The sequence below is a fragment of the Mus musculus genome, chromosome 12 (assembly GCF_000001635.26).
Source record: "Mus musculus strain C57BL/6J chromosome 12, GRCm38.p6 C57BL/6J".
NCBI classification, from domain to species: domain Eukaryota; kingdom Metazoa; phylum Chordata; class Mammalia; order Rodentia; family Muridae; genus Mus; species Mus musculus.
In genome coordinates, this window is record NC_000078.6 from 11,133,895 (window position 1) to 11,155,707 (window position 21,813).

At 44.7% G+C, this 21,813-nt stretch overlaps 1 protein-coding gene across 7 annotated transcripts in view; it reads right to left on the reverse strand.

Annotated features, from left to right (window-relative positions):
• Nucleotides 1-17,274, reverse strand: part of Kcns3 (potassium voltage-gated channel, delayed-rectifier, subfamily S, member 3) — a 60,967-nt gene extending 43,693 nt beyond the window's left edge. Inside the window, exon 1 of one of the 7 annotated variants that reach the window (NM_001168564.1) lies at nt 16,823-16,948. The gene's annotated coding sequence lies outside the window, so the exon portion shown is untranslated. Of the gene's footprint in view, nt 1-13,754; nt 13,816-15,619; nt 15,852-16,290; nt 16,480-16,822; nt 16,949-17,057 lie in introns of those variants that run through there. The other 6 variants (NM_173417.3, XM_011243865.3, XM_011243862.1 and 3 more) reach the window with 6 other exon arrangements.
• Nucleotides 17,275-21,813: the final 4,539 nt, after the last annotated feature.

Consider the following 21,813-nt stretch of genomic DNA (forward strand, 5'->3'; position numbering starts at 1 on the left):
CCATGTAAAATTTCCAGGCATTGTGGTAGTGATGGTAGTGTGTGCTTGTATCTCAGCACTGTGGAGTTGGAAACAAGTGAATTCAGGGGGCTGTCAGCCAGCTTAACACAGCTTGATGAATTCCAGGCAGTGCCTGAGGAACAACACTCAAAGGTGATCTCTAAATGCCACACATGTGCTCATGCACCCACATACAACTGTAAACCTGTACAAATGTGCATGCACACATATATATGCACATATATGGTTGGGTGCAGAGCAGTGTGAAGCCAGAGCATACAAAAGCCAAGACTCAGGAAAAGGAGTGCAAGGAGACACCATTCTGCCTCTTCTGCTGATGGCTTCTCTGAATACACCAGGATCTTGTCCCTAAAAGAAACCATCTTTATCTCCCTGAATGAGTAAGGGAATAATCCACAGGCCTTTTTATCACCACACAACTGTTTGTGTGAGAAGTGACAAAATGTCTACGAAGTACCAGAGATCTCAATAAACGAGTGCAGGTAGCCTTCTAACAGGATCTGTCACTAAACAGTTTTTCTTAAAAGCCTATCTATACATTGCTTATTTTGTGCCAAGCACTGCATAAATTACTTTGCTGAATGTTGTATTATGCAAGATAAATGTTATCATTGTTATTCCCAATCGCAAATGAGAAAACCAGAACTACATAGGAGTAAAAACATTCCCAACCAGAAAAGGTAGGAATTTGACTCAAAGTCATAGGATCAAGGCCCTGAAACCAGTCTGCTGGCATGTTAATCTCAATCTGCTGCTTTCTAGCAGTATGAGTTATTTTTATAGAGAGATAAATAGACAGAGAGGCATGCAGATGGTTGGTAGATGATCAATGTTAGATAAAGCAAAGATGATTGATAGATAGATAGATGATAGATAGATAGATAGATAGATAGATAGATAGATAGATAGATGATAGATAGATAGATAGATAGATAGATAGATGATAGATAGATAGATAGATAGATAGATAGATAGATAGATAGATAGATAAAAAATAATCTGTAGACAGATATAATGTTCGTTACATCTTTTATGGCTGCAATAAGTTACCTGACCAAAGCAACTTAGGGAAAGAAAGGTTTATTTTGCCTTACAGTTTGAAGAGAAATTCTTCATGGTTGGGGAAGACGTGGTGGCATGTGTGTGAGACAGCAAACTGAGTCCCCCAGGCAGAAAGCAGGGGGTGATGGATGCTGGTGCTCAGCTCCCTTCCTCCTTTTTATTCAGTCCAAGATGCCAGGCACTCAATGGTTGAGCATTAAGGTGGGCCTTGCCACCTGGATTAACCTAACCCAGGTAATCCTTTACAGGCCTTCCCGGAGGCTTGTCTCCTAGACCAGTGGTTCTCAACCTTTGGGTTACAACTCCCTTGGAGGGGATGTTGAACAACCCCTTCACAGGGGTCACCTAAGACTATCAGAAAACACAGATACTGAGGCTGGAGAGATGGCTCGGTGGTTAAGAGCACTGACTGCTCTTCCAGAAGACCTGGGTTCAATTCCTAGCACCCACATGGCATCTTACAACTGTCTGTAACTCCAAGATCTGACACACAAAAACATATATGTAGGCAAAACACCAATACATTCAAAATAAAAATAAATTATTAAAAACAGAAAGAAAACATAGATATTTACATTATAATTCATAACAGTAGCAAAACTACAGTTACAAGGTAGCAACAAAAGTAATTTAGCGGTTAGGGGGGTCACCATAACATGAGGAATGGTATTAAAGGGTCACAGCATTAGGAAGGTAGAGAACCAGTGGCCTAAATCTTGATAAGTTGACAATATTAATCATGACGGAAACATAAATAAGTATATAGGTGCACAGATAATATATCAATGATAAAAAACATTCTAACACAGATACACAGATGGCTATTGATGGGTGATAAACAAAAAGTGACTATAAAGTAAGTACCTACAATCAATCATGACTCAATAGGTTAATAGAAACATTACATTTATACCACTGTCGTGTGTTATAAGCCTCGAATCAATTTTTATTATTTTTATCCCTAAATTCTACAAGAACCGTGTGAATCATCTAGCTAACAACTGGGAGTTCTAACAACTTAAGAGTTTCCCCCACTTATCTCATGCTAATCTGAAAGGCTCCAGGAACCCATGAGATGTCCCTGGGGACTGAGCCTGGGGAACAGCAGGGTTGATCCTTGGAGACCTCATTTTCTCCATACATCCCAGGCATCCCTGACTGCGTTTCTGCAAATAATGATCTTGAGGTTCATCCTGCTCCCATTTCAACTCAGTGGGAAAAACTATGAAACGAGCCTTTAAAATGGTGTGAAATAGACCTTGGACATCTCTTACATCTCTTGAAGATCTTTGGACATATGTAACAGGAAATTGTTGTGATGTACCAACACAAACATGATTTCCTTTTTCCCAAAAGGTTGTGGGATGTTTCTAGAATCAAAGAAAGTGAGAATAAGAAGGAGCCCTCCTGAAAAAAAAAAAAAAAACTGGAAGTCACTTAGTTGATAGAGCATGGAACTAGCCATTACACCTACCCATCCAGTGCCTGGACTAAAGCACAAACAGGAAGCTGGCAGCAGGAACTTCTGGGACATCCTTAGTTGTTGCCTTTTAGCCAGATAACATCCAAACAGGAACATATCAAGAGACTTGGTCAAGAGGAAGCAGCTATGCAGCCAAAATTTCCACTCAACCTTCTCTAAGAATCCTCTGGGATGTATGTGTGTGTGTGATTATGTCATTTCAGACATGAAGGAACAGGTGCACTTTTCTAATGCCTCTCAAATCACAGCAGTAGATAAGCAAATGATGTCTTCGTGTTCTCAATACTGTACATATCCTCTTTTTGGAATATAGTCACGGGGACTTTTCTGTATCGTAAGTGCATCTTCAAAAGTAGGCCAGCACCATCAGGGAAGAGCCCAAACTCACTGTCCATCAAGCAATAACACTACTTCCTGCTCATCTGGCTTCAGCATCCACTAGGCTACTTCCTGCCTCCCTGTTGCAGCCCCAATAGGCCATTTATCTCTCCCAGCCATACTAGGATTTCTCCCATTGGTTCCAAATTGTTGAACCAATTCTTCCTAATGGTTATCTTGTTTCTATGTAATGTTCTGTCTTTAGGAAATCAGCTGAAGGGGCTGGAGAGATGGCTCGGCAATTTTAGAAAGTGCCAGCTGCTTTTCCAGAGGACTTAAATTTGATCCCCAGCACCTACAAGGTGGTTCATAACCATCTATAACTCCGGTGGATCTGACATCCTCCCCTGTCATGCAACTGGTGCATAGACATGCAAGCAGGCAAACTAGACACCAAATTTTAAAACCAAACAAATAAAAAGATACCAGCTGAAACATCACCACTTCCCAGGACTTTCATTGTGTTTCTTGTTCCCTTCCTGCATACAGACACAATGCTGAACATATATCCCTACAAATCTGTGTTTGTAGAACCCAGCAATATCCTGGTGTACCATGATATCAATGTCTGATTCAGACAAGTGGGAGAAGTCTATCTGGTGGAAATATGACTAAATTGATGTTCTACTTCTTTTTTTAAAGAAAGCAATGGGGGTGGAAGTATCTATCTCACAAGCATAAGAACCAGTCAGTATTCAGATCCCAACACCCATATAAAAAGCTGAGCACGGCAGCATGCTCCTGTAGCTACAGCCCTCAGTCAGCTCTAGGATCTAGGATGAGAGACCCTGTCTCAAAATAAGAGGTGGAAAATAATTGAGAAAGACATCTGTCCTCAATCTGTGCCCCCAACACACACACACACACACACACACATACACAACACACTCACATACACTCCCCAAAATATAATAAAATTAAGTTTAAAAGGAAGGCTTAACCTAGAGGTCTCATGACAGACCAGTCATTGCAATAAACATCTGCAAAGAAAGACTTGTGTACAAAAGTATATAAGGTTGAACAGTGTGTGACACACTACAGCTTCCACAATGAGATTTTTTTCCTCTCTCTCTTAGGTGGGGAGGTTACAAGGGTGGAGGGCAGGTAAGAAAGGAAATGGAGATGAATGGAATTGGAGTGCATGATATAAAATTCATGAAGAACCAATAAAGTTTTAAGGGAGTCTCCCTGCTCAAGTAGAGAGAGAGAGAGTGCCCCCAGGGAGGAATCTCTCACACCACACCACCTTTCCTGGGGGCTGCAGCTAGTGTGCTGAGAAGAGATTTGATGTGCCAGGGTGGGAGGAAACCCAGGGGGCCCTACACCCTCTCAGAAGAAAAGGGGGAAGGACTGTAGGAGGGGGTGACCAGGAGGGGGCAGTGAGCAGGATATAAAGTGAATAAGTAAAAGTAAAAATAAAAATAAAAAGTCATAATTGGATTCAATTCACTTTCTGATGCTCTCAAAACACCCGAGACTGAGTAATTTATAAAGAACAAAAGTTTCTTTGGCTCGTAGTTCTCGAGTCTGGAAAGTCCAAGAGCATGATGCAGCATCTGATGTAGACCTTCTGGCTACACGCTAACCAGCAGGAGCCAATGCTAACCAGCAGGAGCCAATGCTAACCAGCAGGAGCCAATGCTAACCAGCAGGAGCCACACGAAGTGAGGGAGAGTAATCGTTGTGGCTCTCTTTCTCTCCTTACAAATCCACCAATGCCATCACAGGGGTTCCATCCACAGAACTTCATCTAATCCTAATAACTTTCCAAAGAGCCCTACACCTCCAATACCCACAACATGAGAATTTCAGTCAGTTTCTCCATGCTCTCAATATCACCACAATTACAATTCCAAGGTTTATTTGAGAGATAAACATAAGCCACAGTAGTTCTTGCTTCTCTGTACACAGTCTGAGCCCTGGCATGTTATGGCATTTCCAGAGGGTTTCAGAAAAACGTTTATTGGTGCTAAACAGAGCTCATTTGTCAAACCATGAATCATCAGTATATTTACAACGAAATTCCCAGAGGGCCAAGTGTCTTTTGCTGTAACATGTTGCCACAGTGACTACTCCATGCAGTGAAAAATCAAGTTTTCCTTAACTTCTTAAAAGATATGATAAAATTAAAATACTATGGCTTGGGTAGTATCCAGGCCATTATATAAAAAGAAAAGGGTGGGGGATGTGTTCGTGCTTCAAAACATCCACATCCAGGTGCTGGGAGCCATCCTGGGGGGATGTTTTCAATGCTTTGCCCAGTCTGCTATGATGAGCATGATACTTTATGAATATGAAAAAAAATACAAAATAATGAGATCCCCAGGCAATGTACGTTTAAAAATGCTTTTAATTTGACTTATTAAAATTAAATCTCATACCTCCTCTTATCCACCTCATTTTCTACATGCATCTACCTCTCTCTGGAGTTCCCAGTTCTTGATATGAAGAAGAACAAAACAGAAGAGAGAGTTAGGAGGCAACATAAATCCAAAAAGCACTGTGTTCGTCAGCCAGCAGGAGGGTGGTGTCTCAAGGGCTAAGCTGCAGAAGCCAGTTTTGCCCAGTACCCTAGGCAGGTGCTCACTTCCCTGCCGTCCTATCATATTGCAAGAAAATCTTCACCCCACAGTAAACAAGAACACATACTGAAAACACAAAGTCCCAGGTGTCCCCGAGTGAAATGCAGTGGCTTTCTTAACCTGATTTGCACAAAGGTTCACAGCCACGAGCTTCCTACTTAATGTAAGTAGGAAAATTCACAACCACTCAACACTTACCCATTTGAGTAGCACCTAAAGAAAGTCCTAAAGATGGGATGTTAAATGCCATGTTCATGAAACTAATTTGGATAAAATAGTGCAGTACTCTTTGAGGTTGTCTACTTGCGTCAAATCGGCTAGGCAGTCAACACCCATGAGCACTGTTGTCTCCTAGAAGATCTGTGTTTGTGTGCAGGGATCTGCAGCATGAATATGTATGTGGTCCTCCAATAGTGGTTTCAATGAGAACTGTCTCCCATAGGCTCAGACATTTGAACATTTGGTACACAGTTGGTGGCAATGTTTAAAGAGGTAGTACAGCTTTGCTAAAGGAACCACATTACTGATGTGTGCACGCACATGTGTGTGTGTGTGTGTGTGTGTGAAAATTTCATAGTTTCCTCCCACTTCCAGTCTTCCAGTTCACTCTCTCTGCATCACATTTATGGCTGAAAGTGTGATCTCTTAGCTTCTGGCTCTGTCTGCTTACAGCCATGCTCCCCCACTCTTACGGACTTTCCTCTGGAGCCATAAACCAAACGAACTCTTCCTTCTGTAAGCTGCTCTTATCCATGACATTCTATGTATAATATATCCATGCTACTCTATTCACAGCAGGAAAAAATGTAACAAATGCACCATGTTATTTCCTCTTTTCTACAGTACATAGTACAGACGTCCCAGCTGAACATTCTGAAGCTGGGCCCAGAGATCTAGTGCCTGCATAAAAATGGATTCTGAGATGTTCCCAACAAGGGGCAGATGAAGGCTAAAAATGTGTTCCAGAGCTCTTAGCTCTGTTGATAAAAATTCTTGATAAAAGCAGTGGCTCTGTTACTATTTAGGGCCATATAATGCAGCCAGCTGTGCAGTCCGTGCCTTTCACTCTTTCATTCCATACGAAAGTACTAGCTTCCATATGATGAGGCAACCTGTATAACACCTTACAAAAGGTACATCTAGAAGAGCTGGGAAAACTCAGTTGCTCACCAAAAAAATGCATAGCACACTGACATTCACTCTCAAATCTCCATAAGGTGCTGATCAGTCTGCTTAAGGACTAAAATTCTGAAGGCTTAGAAAGGAAGTTTCATCAGACTTACCATACTTCCCATCTCAAGACACTCCCTCCCAACAACAAAATACAGTAATCTAGTCCAGCAACTATTCTTAGATTGTTAAAGATCATTTGCATAGATTCTGTACTATAAATTTCAAAAGATGTTGACAATGGATAAAAGGATTTGAGGAGATGATGAGAGGATTGCAGATATTGGGGGCTTTTTAGTTTTGACAAAGACCAAGGATAAACTAATAGACATGGATGGCTGGAAGGATAGATGGATGGATGGGTATAGATACATAATTGAAGATGATAAAAATAGATATATTACTGATTGGTAGAGATGGAAGATAAATAAGGGATGATTGATAGATAGATAGATAGATAGATAGATAGATACATACATACATACATACATACATACAATCATACATATATACATACATAAATATATACATACATAAATACATATAGATAGATTGGTAGATACAGACAGGTAGATACATACATACAGACAGACAGACAGACAGACAGACAGACAGACAGATAGATAGATACAAAGATACATAGATACATAGATACTAGGTAGATGCCAGAAAATAGATAGATAGATAGATAGATAGATAGATAGATAGATAGATAGATAGATAGATAGACAGACAGACAGACAGATAGATAGATAGAAAGAAAATATAATGAATTTACACTGTTTTACATGACACATAGAAAACATAAATAATTTTGAAAGGAAAAAGATTCAACCCCAAAACACAGTCTCATAGCTGTTGATTACCCAGATAAAATCAAATCACCAAGGTAATCAGAGTCCCTACTACAAATTCATTCACGTCTTCTCACCGCCCTTTGAATTAGCCAGAACATCTTGAACTGGGCTTCAAAGCCACAGCAGGATCTAGCTACTGCCCCACCCTGCGGTTCCTCCCAAACATTCTCCTCCAACTTTCTCCCAACACTTGGCACTCAATCCTCAGCTTGGGATCCTCTTGCCCCAACCCTTCCTTATCAAATTCCTTTCCACCCCTTAGAATGAAATGTTCTCTTCAGTGGCCTCATGAAATCCCCACACTTATAAAATAGGCATCATATACAGAAAATGTGGTACATTTACACAATGGAGTACTACTCAACTATTAAAAAGAATGAATTTATGAAATTCCAAGGCAAATGGATGGACCTGGAGGGCATCATCCTGAGTGAGGTAACCCCACAAAAGAACTCACATGATATATACTCACTGATAAGTGGATATTAGCCCAGAAACTTAGAATACTCAAGATCCAAGATACAATTTGCAAAACACATGAAACTCAAGAAGAATGAAGACCAAAGTGTGGACACTTTGCCCCTTCTTAGAATTGGGAACAAAACACCCATGAAAGGAGTTACAGAGACAAAGTTTGGAGCTGAGACGAAAGGATGGACCATCTAGAGACTGCCATACCCAGGGATCCATCCCATAATCAGCCTCCAAATGCTGACACCATTGCATACACCAGCAAGATTTTGCTGAAAGGACCCAGAGAGAGCTGTCTCTTGTGAGACTATGCCGGGGCCTGGCAAACACATAAGTGGATGCTCACAGTCAGCTATTGGATGGAACACGGGGCCCCCAATGGAGGAGCTAGAGAAAGTACCCAAGGAGCTAAAGGGGTCTGCAACCCTATAGGTGGAACAACAATATGAACTAACCAGTACCCCCCCGGAGCTTGTGTCTCTAGCTGCATATGTATCAGAAGATGGCCTAGTCGGCCATCATTGGGAAGAGAGGCCCCTTGGTCTTGCAAACTTTATATGCCTCAGTATAGGGGAATGCCAGGGCCAAGAAGTGGGAATGGGTGGATAGCAGAGTTGGGGGGGGGGGGCAGGGGGCCTGGGAGACTTTTGGGATAGCACTTGAAATGTAAATGAAGAAAATACCTAATAAAAAAAAGTAAAAAAAAAAAAAAGGCATCATAAAAACCCACGAGACAACCACTGCCTGGTATGTGTTATTTATTGACTTCAAAGACTAGAATGTGAAAACATCCTTGCCAGAACCAAAGCGTCTTCTCAGGCTAAATGCACAAACCACAGCCTTTAACCACAACGTCTCCCATCTTTTTGGCCAATTATAACTTTTACCTCAAATAAATCATAGGGGATACTTTTACATTTACCTTGGCACAGGAATCAAAGTTAGAGAAAGCCAGACTTCTTTGTAGCAGAAGAAAAGTAAAGAGACATAAGCATATCCAAGCTCCTGGATCCAGTCTGCTGGCTGCCTAATATCTGAAAACACTACTTGCCAGGATTTAAGTCTTCTTGACCAAAAAGAGTCTTTAACCCACTGGGCATGATAGCTCATGCTAATCGCAGCTCTCCGGAGATAGAGGTGGGTGTATCTCTTTGAGTTTGAGGCCAGCCTGGTTTATGTGTGGAATTCCATGGCAGCCATGGCTACATAGAGATACCCTGTTGAAGACAAGAAAGGGGGGAGAGGGAAGGAAATCATAACACAACAAATGGATTAAATGATTTTGTGAGTCAATTTCGATTCTATGGTCCTAGCTCAGTCTTACTACCTACAGCTTTATCTAGATCACTGAGAATTCTTTCTTTAAGGAACAACAGCATAATTATTGTGAATTGAATATGCTTGGTTCAGGGAGTGGCACTATTGGGTATGGCCAGATACTGGCGAGGATGTGAAGAAGGAGGAACACTCCTCCATTGCTGGTGGGATTGCAAGCTGGTACAACCACTCTGGAAGTCAGTCTGGCAGTTCCTCAGAAAATTGGACATAGTACTACCTGAGGACCCAGCTATACCACTCATGGGCACATACCCAGAAGATGCTCCAACATGTAATAAGGACACATGTTCCACTATGTTCAAAGCAGCCATATTTATAATAGCCAGAATCTGGAAGCAACCCAAATGTCCCTCAACAGAGGAGTGGATACAGAAAATTTGACACATTTACATGATGGAGTACTCCTCAGCTATTAAAAACAATGACTTCATGAAATTCGCAGGCAAATGGATGGAACTTGACAATATCATCCTGAATGAGATGACTCAGTCACAGAGGAACAAACACAGTATGTACTCACTGATAAGTGGTTATTAACCTGAAAGTTCAGAATACCCAAGATTCAATTCACAGACCATATGAAGCCTAAGAAGAAGAAAGACCAAACTGTGGATGCTTCAGTGCTCTTTAAACGGGTAATCAAAATGCTTACAGGAGGAAATATGGAGACAAAGTGTGGAGCAGAGACTGAAGAAAAGGCCATCCAGAGACTGCCCCACCTGGGGATCCATCCCATATATAGCCATCAAACCCGGACGTTACTATGGATGCCTGGAAGTGCTTACTGATAGACACTTGATATGGCTGTCTCCTGAGAGGCTCTGCCAGAGTCTGAAAAATACAGAGGAGGAAGCTCACAGCCAACCATTGGACAGTACTCCTGGGTCCCTGATGGAGGAGATGGAGAAGAGACTGAAGGACCTGAGGGGGGTCTGCAGCCATGATGAAAATGGACTCAACCTCTGAAAGTACATACCAGCCCCAATTAAATGTTGCTCCTTATAAGAGTTGTCTTGGGAGACATATACAGTAGAGGACTGCCTGGTCTGGCCTCAGTGAGAGAAGACATACCTAACCCTTGAGAGACTTGAGGCCCCAGGGAGTGAGGAGCTCTGGTGGGGTTGGGGTGTGGGGACATCCTCTTAGAGATGGGGGAGGAGGAATGGGAGCAAGAACTGTTGAAGGGCAGAATGAGAGGGGGATAGTGACTGGACTATTAAAAAAGATTAAAGGATAAAAATGATAAAAATTTAAAAAAAAAAAGAGTTGCCTTGGTCATGGTGTATCTTCACAGCAATGGAAACCCTAAGATAATAATGGTGGCATTCATTATTGACCTTCCAGTCATCATACTTTGCTAAACCTGATCTAATGGTTAGTTTAATTCTGTGTGTCAACTTAGCTGGGCTACTGAGTGCCCAGGTATTTAGTCAAACAGTATTTCCAGTGTTTCCATGGGAATTTTGAATAAGAATAACATTCAAACTGATATCAAATTGCAATCCACTGTCTGCTGGCCTCATTAAATCAGCTACACACACACACATACACACACACACACACAGACACACACACACACACATACACACATCTTCTCTCTTCAGTATCTGTCACCCTTACCACAGTAGACCCAGCTCCTAGCATAGTATACATCACCAAACAGGTGCTCAAATTCTTGTAGAGCAAATATCTGACTGCATTCATTAATCATTGACTTTGATGAGCATCTAGTAGATATGCTGTTGACAGTAAACAGGACATTTCATTCATTTGGAAGGTCCCCAAGCTCAGTGAAGCCAGCTGCTTATAAACACTGATTGCTCAATTGTAGCACTGTTGACTAAAAGCAAGCAGACCATGAGCCTTTATCATTCAACACTTGTGCAATTAAAGACAATATTTATACAGAATCTCTTACAAGAAAATCATGGTCTAAGGCTCTGCAGGGTTCCAAAGAAAGTGAGACAACCCCCAGCCCCAAACAAAGACGACAATATCACAATCTAGGCTAGTAGCTATTTTTAGGTTATTAAAGATTACTTTTATAATGTGCTCATCCTGGGAAGCTTCAAAATATGGTGAGAAGAAATAAAAGAGTCAAGCATTGCAGGGTCCAGGTCAGCCTTCGTTTTCATTCCAGGTTCTAAGCATTTTACTAAAGTCAACTCCTATTCCTGCCCTTGCATCCTGCAATAGCAGCCCCATGGAAAGTGAAATAACAACAGAAAAATTCTCATCTCCTCCTATTCACTTCCCTTCCTTTGTGCCCACTTAGCACCAGACCAACGTAGTCAGAATTGAGAAATCAGCTTCAGGGCTGGCGATTGGCTCAGCTGGCTGAGTACTTGCCTAGCATTCACAGGGTCCTGAGCTGGAGTCCCAGCTCTGCACACGTGCCATAGTGGTGTGGGCCTATCATCCCAGCACTCAGGAGAAGGAGGCAGGAAGAGGTCCGAGAGTTTAAACTTATGGTCAGCTACTGAGTAGGTTTGAGGTCAGCCTGGAATCTTAAAACCCTGTCTCAGAAAAGAGAAGAAAGAAAAAGAAAGGTTGGTTTCAGAATGAAATTCTAACTCAGCTACCACCAAGGACTCTTCATTGGAAACAAGAAAATGAAGCTAAAAGACAGTGGGTTTGGAGTCAGTCCGTCCACGTTTGAGGCTCATCTCTTCATCCTGCTAGCTCTGCCCTGCTGTGACTTATCATAATCAAGGTGCCATGAGGACTCCATGACACAAACCTGGGGACAGTTCCTCCTCACTGGGTTAGGGGATGTGTCACTGTGGCTCTAATCTATGGGTTTTCTAGGTTTCTCAGATATTATCTGAAAACAACCATGATGTCTGTCCGTCTAGCTCGCGATTTTTTCTTTAGATCCTTTAGGTTCGGCCTGCCCTCTTTCCTTTCAAGTCAGCTGAGCAGAGTCCATTGAGAAGCAGGCTGGAAAAGACAAAACTTTTAAATTCTATCTTTGGGGGGTGTTTTGTTGTTTTGTTTTGTTCTTGTTCTTGTTTTTGTTTGGGGGGTCATTTTTTGGTTTTGTGGGTTTGGGGTTTTTGTGTTTTTGTTTTTGTTTTTGTTTTTTGAGAAAGGGTTTCTCTGTGTAGCCTTGGCTGTCCTGGAACTCACTCTGTAGACCAGGCTGGCCTCAAACTCATAGAGTTTTTCCTCCTTTCTGTCTCCTGAGTGCTGGGATTAAATGCATGCAGCATGTACCACCACTGCCTGACTCTTGTTTGTTAATCTTGGTGTGATTTCACCAGTCTCTATTCTCCTGCTATGACTCAGGCCCTAGTTCTTTTAAGCATTAGCTGAGCTTTTAAATGCTATTCTTCCAGGTTCCTCCTAAGGTTGGGACACAGAACCTAAAGTCACTTGATAACCATGGGTTTCCCTATCAATCACATGACCAAACTCTGTCTGAGATTCCACTACAGAGAGGGCAAAGCAGGTGAGACACAGAACCAGACATAGGGTGCAGAACCTCACAGTGGTTCTGCAGGCTGACTGCAAGACTCACAGTTTTGGCTTTACATTTTCCTGCTGTGTGGTCTTGTCTCCGCCTTCTCCTATACAACAAGGCAATGATTAAGCCTACCTCATGTGGTTATCCTCAGAATGAAATGAGTTAATAGGAGTTTAAAAAAAGCCTTTAGCATTTAGATCTTGGTACAAGGTAACAATAATAGCAATCTAAGTCTTTATGCCTAAACAGAAAGAATCCAGAGAAGTGGCCTAAGTCAAAGAGCCACAAAGGACCATTTATTGGGGTTGGTAGTCTGTTCTCTTTGATTGAGATCTCCTTGTAGATATTCCACACAAGAGAGTTGGGTCTGTAGCCTGGTTGTAGAGTACTTGCCCAGCATACAGGAAATTCTGGGTAGATCCCAGCACAGTATAAATCAGGTATGGTAGCATGCATCTGAAATTCCAGTACTCAGAGGTCAGTCAAGTTCAAGGTTACCTTTGACTATACAATGAGTCTGAGACTAACCTGGACTACATGAGACCTCAATTTTTTTAAAAGGTTTTAGAAAAGCTATGTCTCACTTGTGACACTGTAAGGATCCATCATGCTAGCGCCTAAGAAGTAAACGGGAATAATCCATCTTTCCCTCTGCCTGCACCTACCTAGACAGCTGTCCTTCCTTCCTTCCTAGGGAAACCTCAGGCCACCCTCCCGTTGGCCTCCATCATACTCAGGAAGCACTCCATTCATTGCAAGCTTCCACATTAACACTGCAGTGATATAAAGAGTGCAATCTTCACATGAGACAATCCCCAGAAAAACACTAGCAGAGTATCCAGCCAATGCCTTAGGCAGTCAATAAATGTTATCTATTTAAAAATGCTCTCTATTTTCAAGGGAAGAGGAGGAAAGTCCTTTGGTACCTGCTTTCTCCAAGCTGACACACATTCCAGTACCAAATGCCACACAAGAGCAGACTGGAATCTGTGGAAGAACAGAGAGATGCTATGCAGTATCTGTAAAGAATTACAGTGCAGGGAAGAGTTCCATGGACAGAAAATACAGGAATCTCCTTCTCTCCTCTTCCCAAGAAGAAAAGCAGGAAAAGGACGACCCTTAGTTGAGAAACTGCTGGCAAACCCAAATGTGATGTTAATTTTAACTATCAACTTGACACAGTCTCAAATTACCTGAAGGAAGGGCCTCCAAGAATGTCTGTGAAAGGGCTGGTGAGATGGCTCAGTGGGTAAGAGCACCCGACTGTTCTTCCGAAGGTCCAGGGTTCAAATCCCAGCAACCACATGGTGGCTCACAACCATCCGTAACAAGATCTGACTCCCTCTTCTGGTGTGTCTGAAGATAGCTACAGTGTACTTACTATAATAATAAATAAAGTCTTAAAAAAAAAAAAAAAAGAATGTCTGTGAAAGATGATCTCAGTTACATTCATTGATGTGGGATGAACTGTCCACTGTGGGCAGCATTATTCCCTGGGCTTGGAACTAGGGACTGAATGAAAACTAGAAAGCTACCAGAGTACTAGCATTCATGTGTTAATCCGTCTTTCTTTGCTCTCAACTGTGAACATAATGTGGCCAGTACTCTCACGTGTTCGGGCTGCTGTGACTTCTCTGCCACAATGAACTGAAATTATAAGTCAAATACACTTTCAAGTTGTTTTGTGAGTAATTTACCACAGCACCAGAGAAGAGCTAGGACACCAATTCTGCCCACGGAGTTATTAGTATTTTAACATTTCTGAACAAATCCAAGACCACTTTAGACTTCCCAACTTGCTCTCCTAGGCAAACCACACAGCTAGGCTGCCTTCATTCATGGCTGTGGATAGGCACTGTCAGCTCCCACACAGAATCCCATTAGTTCTTTTAGTGTGTTCACAACATGCGTTAGACCCAGAGGTCTTTATCACTTCAGCATGACCTTCTCCCCATCCCAACACCGGCAACGTCTAGTCCTGAAAAGACGATGTAAGAGGAGACAGAAGCCAATTACTTGGAAGGAAAAGAACAAAACTAACTCTGGCATCCTTTCCGCTGTGACAGGCCAGAGCAAATTGAGTGAATCGGTCACCTCAGAGAGCTAGGAACCCACCGACATAGTTCAAGTACAGAATCAACAGACATTCTAGCAAACCATTACCTTTAACAGGAGGCAAGGTGCTGGGGGAAATGTTTGCTTCCAGTTTACCTGGACGGGTATTCACAAGAAGTCTAGAGGAGTAAAACCCAGTCCTAAACCGATGGTTATGCAAATTGTATAAACAAATCTATTCAAAGAGTGGGGAGCTTTCTCATCTAGTTTCCTCCCCTCACCTGTCTCACTGCCTTCGGCAGACAGAGTGGAAGAGAAAACCCAACAGCTTGGACGAATCACAAATCCACTCTCTTAGTGTGATCAAAAGGAACATCTCGGTTCACCCGGCCCCTCAAATAACTCTTACGGGTTAAGGGAGTTCTTGGCAGATTTCTGTCCTTGCCAAGAGACGCTGAAATTACGCTATCACCGCGGTCTCTCTAGACCAGACAGGTACACGGAAGAGGGGACCAAGGACGCAAAGGGTGCTCCTGTCCTAAATCTGAGAGGGAGGCAAGGGATAGGGAAGAGAGGGGCACAAGGAAACATAAGCTCTGCAATGCGAAAGGAGTCCCGGCCAGGCTAGCCGCGGCCCCTGCCGGCAGATCTAGCTCCTTCCAGGCACCTCCTGAGGTCTGATTGGAGCCACCAGCGAGGATGAAAGAAATTAGAGTTCCTGATCCTACGGACCCACCTCGCGCCACTACCGCAGATTCAAATGAGACTCTGGGGACCGTTCCACGTGGGCCCAGTGAGCCCCAAGTCGCCCCATCTAAAGCGCGCTGACTGTTCCCGGGCTCAGCGCCGCACCAAGGGCCCTGGGTACGCTCTTGCCTGCAACTGTCGCGGGGCGCCTTGCAACACTGCAGGGCAGAGGGGAGGGGGAGAAATGGCAGAGAAGGCGGAGCAGGCGGCCCGGGAAACACTAACATTTGCCAGGAAAGCGCCTCCTCCCGAGAAAGCAAAGGAAGGGCTTCCCAGCTTAGGAAACGCCCCGGGGATGCCCCCACAGGAGGTGCCGCCTTTCCCTGGCTCACCCATGCTCCAGTCTCCAGTCAGTCCTCCACTTAACCTCCTACTCCCAAAAGCTGGTCCTAGCTCCCTTCCCCAGGCGTCCAAAGAGACCCACGCTTGCTTTGGGCAGTCCGCAGCTCGCGCAACAGGCAGAGCTCCAGCGACGGCCGGCTCTGGCTCCGGGACTGGAGGATGAGGAGGAAGCCAGGCACCCTAAGCAGCATTTACTCCCACGACCTGAGAGCCATTGGGGACTGGAAGAGCAAAAGGTGGAGAAAGGTACAATAAAGTTGAAGGGTCGCATGGAGAAGTGTCACGGGCGCGCGGGGAGGTGGAGACCCGATCAGGTACCTGCAGGAGTCGGGAGTCTTGGCGCGTCTGGCTGGCTGGGTTCTGCGACGCCGCCTGTCCGTGCTGCAGGGATCCGGCCTCGCCGCGCAGCCCCGCGCCCGCCGCCGCAGCGGCAGGAGAGCGGGCTAGCCCGCACGGGTCGCCGAGTCCGCGGATCCCGCCCGGCCGGAGCTGGGTGCCTCGGGAGGCGGGCGGGACCGGGCGGGGCCAGTCTCTCAGTCAACGCCCTGCTGCTCTCTGCTCCTCCCGCCGCCTGGCGTGCAGCTCTCCGCCAGGGTTCCCCCCGGCCCAGGGCGCGGCGCTCGCGCACGGACCGCCGCAAACTGAGGGGGGTCCCACGGCGAGCCCCACGCACGGATGGTTGGACCCAGACACAGCAGTGCGGGACTTGCATCCCGGCCCAGGCCCAAGTGCAGAGTCACCTCCTCAGGAGTGTCCCGCCCTGCCCCAGAGGGATATCAAGGTCATGTCCCACGCCTCCCACCCTGCGCACTCCCCGGAGAGAACCTCAATCCAGAAGAAGAAAAATGACCTTTCTCGTGGCCTAAGCAAAATGCCTCTTGAAAGTCGTGTCCAACGCAACACTTCGCAAAATTGCCAGGGTTTTCTTGAGCTGTCTTCTTGAGCTGTCACGAGGCCCCAACTTGTTTTACAACAAAGTACGAAGGAGGAAACGACCCTGATTCTACCGCTGTTTGCCACCGCCCGCTCCCTGAAGACTCACACATAGTGAGGAACAAGATGTTTTGTTCCTTTCCTCGACTTACCAAGTCTGAAGAGATGGTTGGACTTATGCACCAAGCATATGCACCTCATATGAAGAAAGGAAAAAGGAACTGAATGGAAAGCTCGGAATGGGAGAGGGAGTCACCGAGAAATGGCTCCAGCTAAGGTTGAATTAACAACCAAGGACCTATGCAAGGGCAGCGTGTAGTCCTGAAGACACGCCTGGCCTCCCTGCACTGGCACTGAGCGAAAACACAACCAACAGCCCGGAAGAGAAATGGGACGCGTGGGGACCCACCCCCGCGCTCCCCCTCCCGCCCCCAAACTGCAGATTTTTAAGTTGTGCAGGCATGCAACCGTTCCTCAAAGCCAGCTGCTCAGAATTGTAGGCGCCCAGTGTTCTCAGGGTTCCCACCAGATAGACACTACGAGCGCTGCTGGCTGCTCCCAGCCCCTAACACAGACTTGGTGACAATCACCTCAGACATGCACCTAGCAAAACCAGGGACGTTTATGATGGTGACAAGAGGCATCTATACAAGGAGAAAGATGCTTTTCCGGACTCATGGAAGTGCCCTGTGGTGTCTGTGGGCTTCATAAGGGTTCTTCCTCCATCAAAACCCACACTGAGTCAGAGGGTAAAGAGCACCAGGTTTCAAAGAGATGAAGCCTGCATCTTATTTATTTTTATTACATTTGATTTTTCTGTATGTATCTGTGTGGGTGCATCCACACATTGGCATGTGGAAAGAGGGCTCAGAGGACAACTATCAGGGATTGGTCCCCTCCTTCCATCAGGCAGGTCCTGTGGATTGAACTCAGAAGGTCAGGCTTGGTGACAAGTGCCTTTATGCAGTGAGCCATTTCACTAGCCCATGAAACCTGTATCTTCAAAAGAGGTCTGCCCCAGAGGAGAGAGTTCTCAGTAGTGGGCAGAAGACCCTGGCACAAAATGAGGGTGCGGGCCACTGTAGAGCCTATTTGGACTTCTGTCCCTTATGTCTTCATTATTTGGTCCCCTCAGGCCTGCCCCTCTCAGGTCACAGAAGACCCAAGGCAAATGTCTACTCTGGTGTCTGAAAAGTCGTGGAAGGTAATTTTCATGAGCAATTCATCATCTTTAACCTAAGATTTAATTATTCTAAACATTTACATTTTATCAGCCTCACAGAATGGATGCTTCTGGGTCTCCCCAGCAGTTAGGTAGCCACTTGAGCATTTCAAAAGCACCAAGTTGACCCCACAAGTCCAGGCTCCTTTGACTAAGAAGGACAAGGACAAATGGCCTTGTCTTTGGCCTGCAGGAGGTATCTGCAGTGCAGAGAGAGCAGTAAGTCCTTCTCATGTCGTCTGGGTGGCATAGGTGAATAGAAGAGGACAGGAGGCGCAACCCCAGGCTGTCAGGAACTATCCCTTCAGGAGGCAGGAACAGACAGTATAGCCTGCATGCTATATCCTGTGTACAGAGGGTCTCCGGTCTGAGGTAGCAGGTCAGCCATTTGCATGCATCCTGAATCATGCCTTCAGTCCTGGTGTGTCACCTATAAGGAAAACTCCTTCCTCACCTGGTGACCAAGCAACACACATGACACAATAAACAGGAAAGCACATCTGCTCCTGAAACCTTAGTCTTCTCTCTCCTCCCCAACCCCCACCCTCCACACATTCCATGAACTCACAGAATCATATTCTTCTTCTACCTACCCAGACTGGTCCTCGATTTTTTAATTTTCATTCTCAAAGTCCAAATGACAGAAAACCAGCTCGACACTAGCGGTAAAACAACACAGGTTCATCTCTGTTCATCTCTTAAATGGGGACAGGCCTGCAGGAGAGAATGAAGATGGTCTCGCTTCAGGCTGCAGGACAGGGGTGAGTGTACACTGGTAACAACGTTCAGCGTTTGTCCAGTTGGTGCCTTAGTAGTCTCTACTCGCTACCCTTCAATGTGAATGTCACTGTCACCGAGTGCATAAAACACCTCCCCCTAAACCACCAGGCTACTCAGGACTGCCTGCTTCACAGTGAGTCTCTAGTCCCAATTCTCGGTCCTTCTTTGCTGCACAGATGGTTAGTTGGACTCCATTAACAATTAAGATCCTCTGGGAGGTTCCCTCCCTCATGGGTCGTGAATCTCCCCTCCACCCCACCTTAGCACCCTGTGTTTCCCCACTGCACAGCCCCCAGCATGCTGGCTTTTAACTGTTTATCTCCCACTAGTTAAGGGACTCCCTGGCAACCACGTTTCAGGGACCTTCTTTGGGATCTTCATGGTTATGCAGTGAATGACTGAAGGCTGTCACGGAGCCCACAGGTTCCATCTGTGCCTCGTGGGTACTTAAAGCTTTTGTTTCTATGCTGCCTTTTGCCAGGTAGAAAGAAAACATGAGACATCAAATTCTCATACTGCTTGCTTGCTGGGAAGCTCAGAACTAAATTTATATAACTCAGATTTAGCTCTTAATTAGCTGAAGCGTTCTTGTTCCAGATTATGTCAGTGATGTTCATGCCTCTTTCATGAAACTACGGTACATTTACCTATCGCCTTATGGTGTAGTCTGTTGTTGTTGTTGTTGTTGTTGTTGTTGTTACTGTTTCATTGTACATACCTTAATGTTTTATGTTCTTAAAGGTCCAAAGACTTGAATTCCAATTCTCCTCTGCCTCTAACAAGCTCAGCAGTATTTCCTCCTTGGCTAGCTTTGGCTTTGGACCATATGATATTCATGGTCTTTGCCAGCTCTAAAAGCTTTATACTTCTATAGATAAAAGGAGACAGTTTATAAATTATTAATGAAAGAATCCTGTGACAGAACATGGCTCAAGTCTCTAGGCACAAAGGTAACTGGAAACACCCTTCAGGGGCCCCAGAGAGCCAGCCCAGGTGAGCCCTACAGAGCTGTGCCTGGGCAGAAGGCCTTGGTTAAGTATACTGCATTCCCTGGTGAGTATTTTTACCCACTTAGCCAAACAAAAACTTTGACAAGTTAGGCCACAAATATACCCTCAGGGGGTGGCCTTTCAGTGGCTGCTGTTTGACTTCTCACCACCCCTCCAGCTTTTCACAACTTTCTGTCTGCAATGCTCAGACCCTCATCAGCCTTCCTACTTTGCTTCCTGACCTCTGAGTCTTGGCCTTGTCTGGGCCCTGTTCCTTAATGCTTCCTTTCTATACTTAAACAAACAAACACAACAACAACAGCATACTTTACCTGTATAGCAAAGCTCAGAGTCACTCACCAGAAACAGCTTTCTCTCACTCACTCCTGCGGTGTAGATGTGACCTGTACATGTGACACCCCCCCCCCAGTTTTGTATGCTGAATAATGCAAAGAGGTGATGTATCTTACAGGATGGGGTCAAAGTCTTGGGTAGGAGGGTGTCCCCAATCCCTCCTTCTCTTTTTTTCTGTTTCCTGCTCCTATGCACACTCCCACCACCTTATCCTTCCTCCTTATCACAAACCCAGAAACAGTGTGACCCAGAATAATGAAAAGTGAGCTAAAACCATTTGTCCCCTTTGACTCATTTGTGCCAAGGTCTCCCCTCCCCCCCCCACACACACAGAAATTACAGAAGTACCAACTTCCATGAAATTAGTACCAGGACCAAGGCTATGGCTGTGAGTAACCCTGACCATATAGCTCTTAGGACTTTGTAAATGGTTTGTGGAGGGGAGAATTTGGAAGAGTTTAGAGATAGGGGCTTAAAAATGTTCAAGACCATTGTAAATGTGGCTTAATGTGACACTTTGTGGAGATCTGAAAGTAGTTCAAAGATGAATAAAATAGTAATATATGAGTGGAAAGACCAGTCTCATGGGTAGCTGCTTTTCTAAACAGACTGTCACAGTGATCAGGTAATAGAAGTATCCACTGAGATGTCAAGGATCAACCCGTTAAGGGACCACACAATGTATGGCAGAATCAGAGTCTCCACAGGGAATCCACTGACAGGACAATGTAGAAAGGATGAAGAATAAGATGTGCACCTGCAATAGAGATACCAGGATGCTAAAGATGCCAAGGACAGATGTAGCAGAGACAGCTCAAGGGAAGCCCATGTGGGCCATAGTTATCTAAACCATAGAGGTGGGGCTTTCCTAAGTACTCAGGAGCTCACGTCATGACTCCATGGACCCTGGATGCTAGACGTGGAGCTGCAGGGTTTAGTGTTTGCCACGCTGGCTTTCTGTCTTGCCTTGATCTGATCTTTTGTTGGTATTTCCTTATTCCTTCACCTTGAAATAAGTATCTTTACTCTGTTGCTGTGTGTCTTGGAATCAAAACTTTCCTCTTTACAAAGAATCACAGCTAAAGGTTGTCTTTGGGTCTCAGAAAAGTCTTTCAACTTGGACTTTTGACTAATACTGCAACTCTTAAGACTCTGGGGACTCTAGGAGGTGAACTCAATACATTTTGCATTATGAAAAGCAGTAATCCTTTGGGAGCCAGTGGTAGAGTGTTACAGTCTGAATGTGAAATGTCTCCTGGGGGCCATGTTTTTAACGCTAGGTCTCCAGCTTAGGGTGCTATTTTAAGAAGTGGTTAAAAAATCAAAGATAGTTCCTAGACAGATAAAGTAAGTCACTGTGGGCACTGAATTGAAGGCTGCACCTGATCCCTGGGACCTTCGTTACTCCATGTGTCCCATTCTCCATGACATGAACAACCTGATCCTTTGCAGGCTCCAGCCGCCATGATAGTCAGCCTCACTATGGGTCCAGAATCAAAGAAGCCAAAGGCTGTGGAGTGAGACCTTAGAAACCATTAAGCTAAGATAAATCGTTCCCGGGCT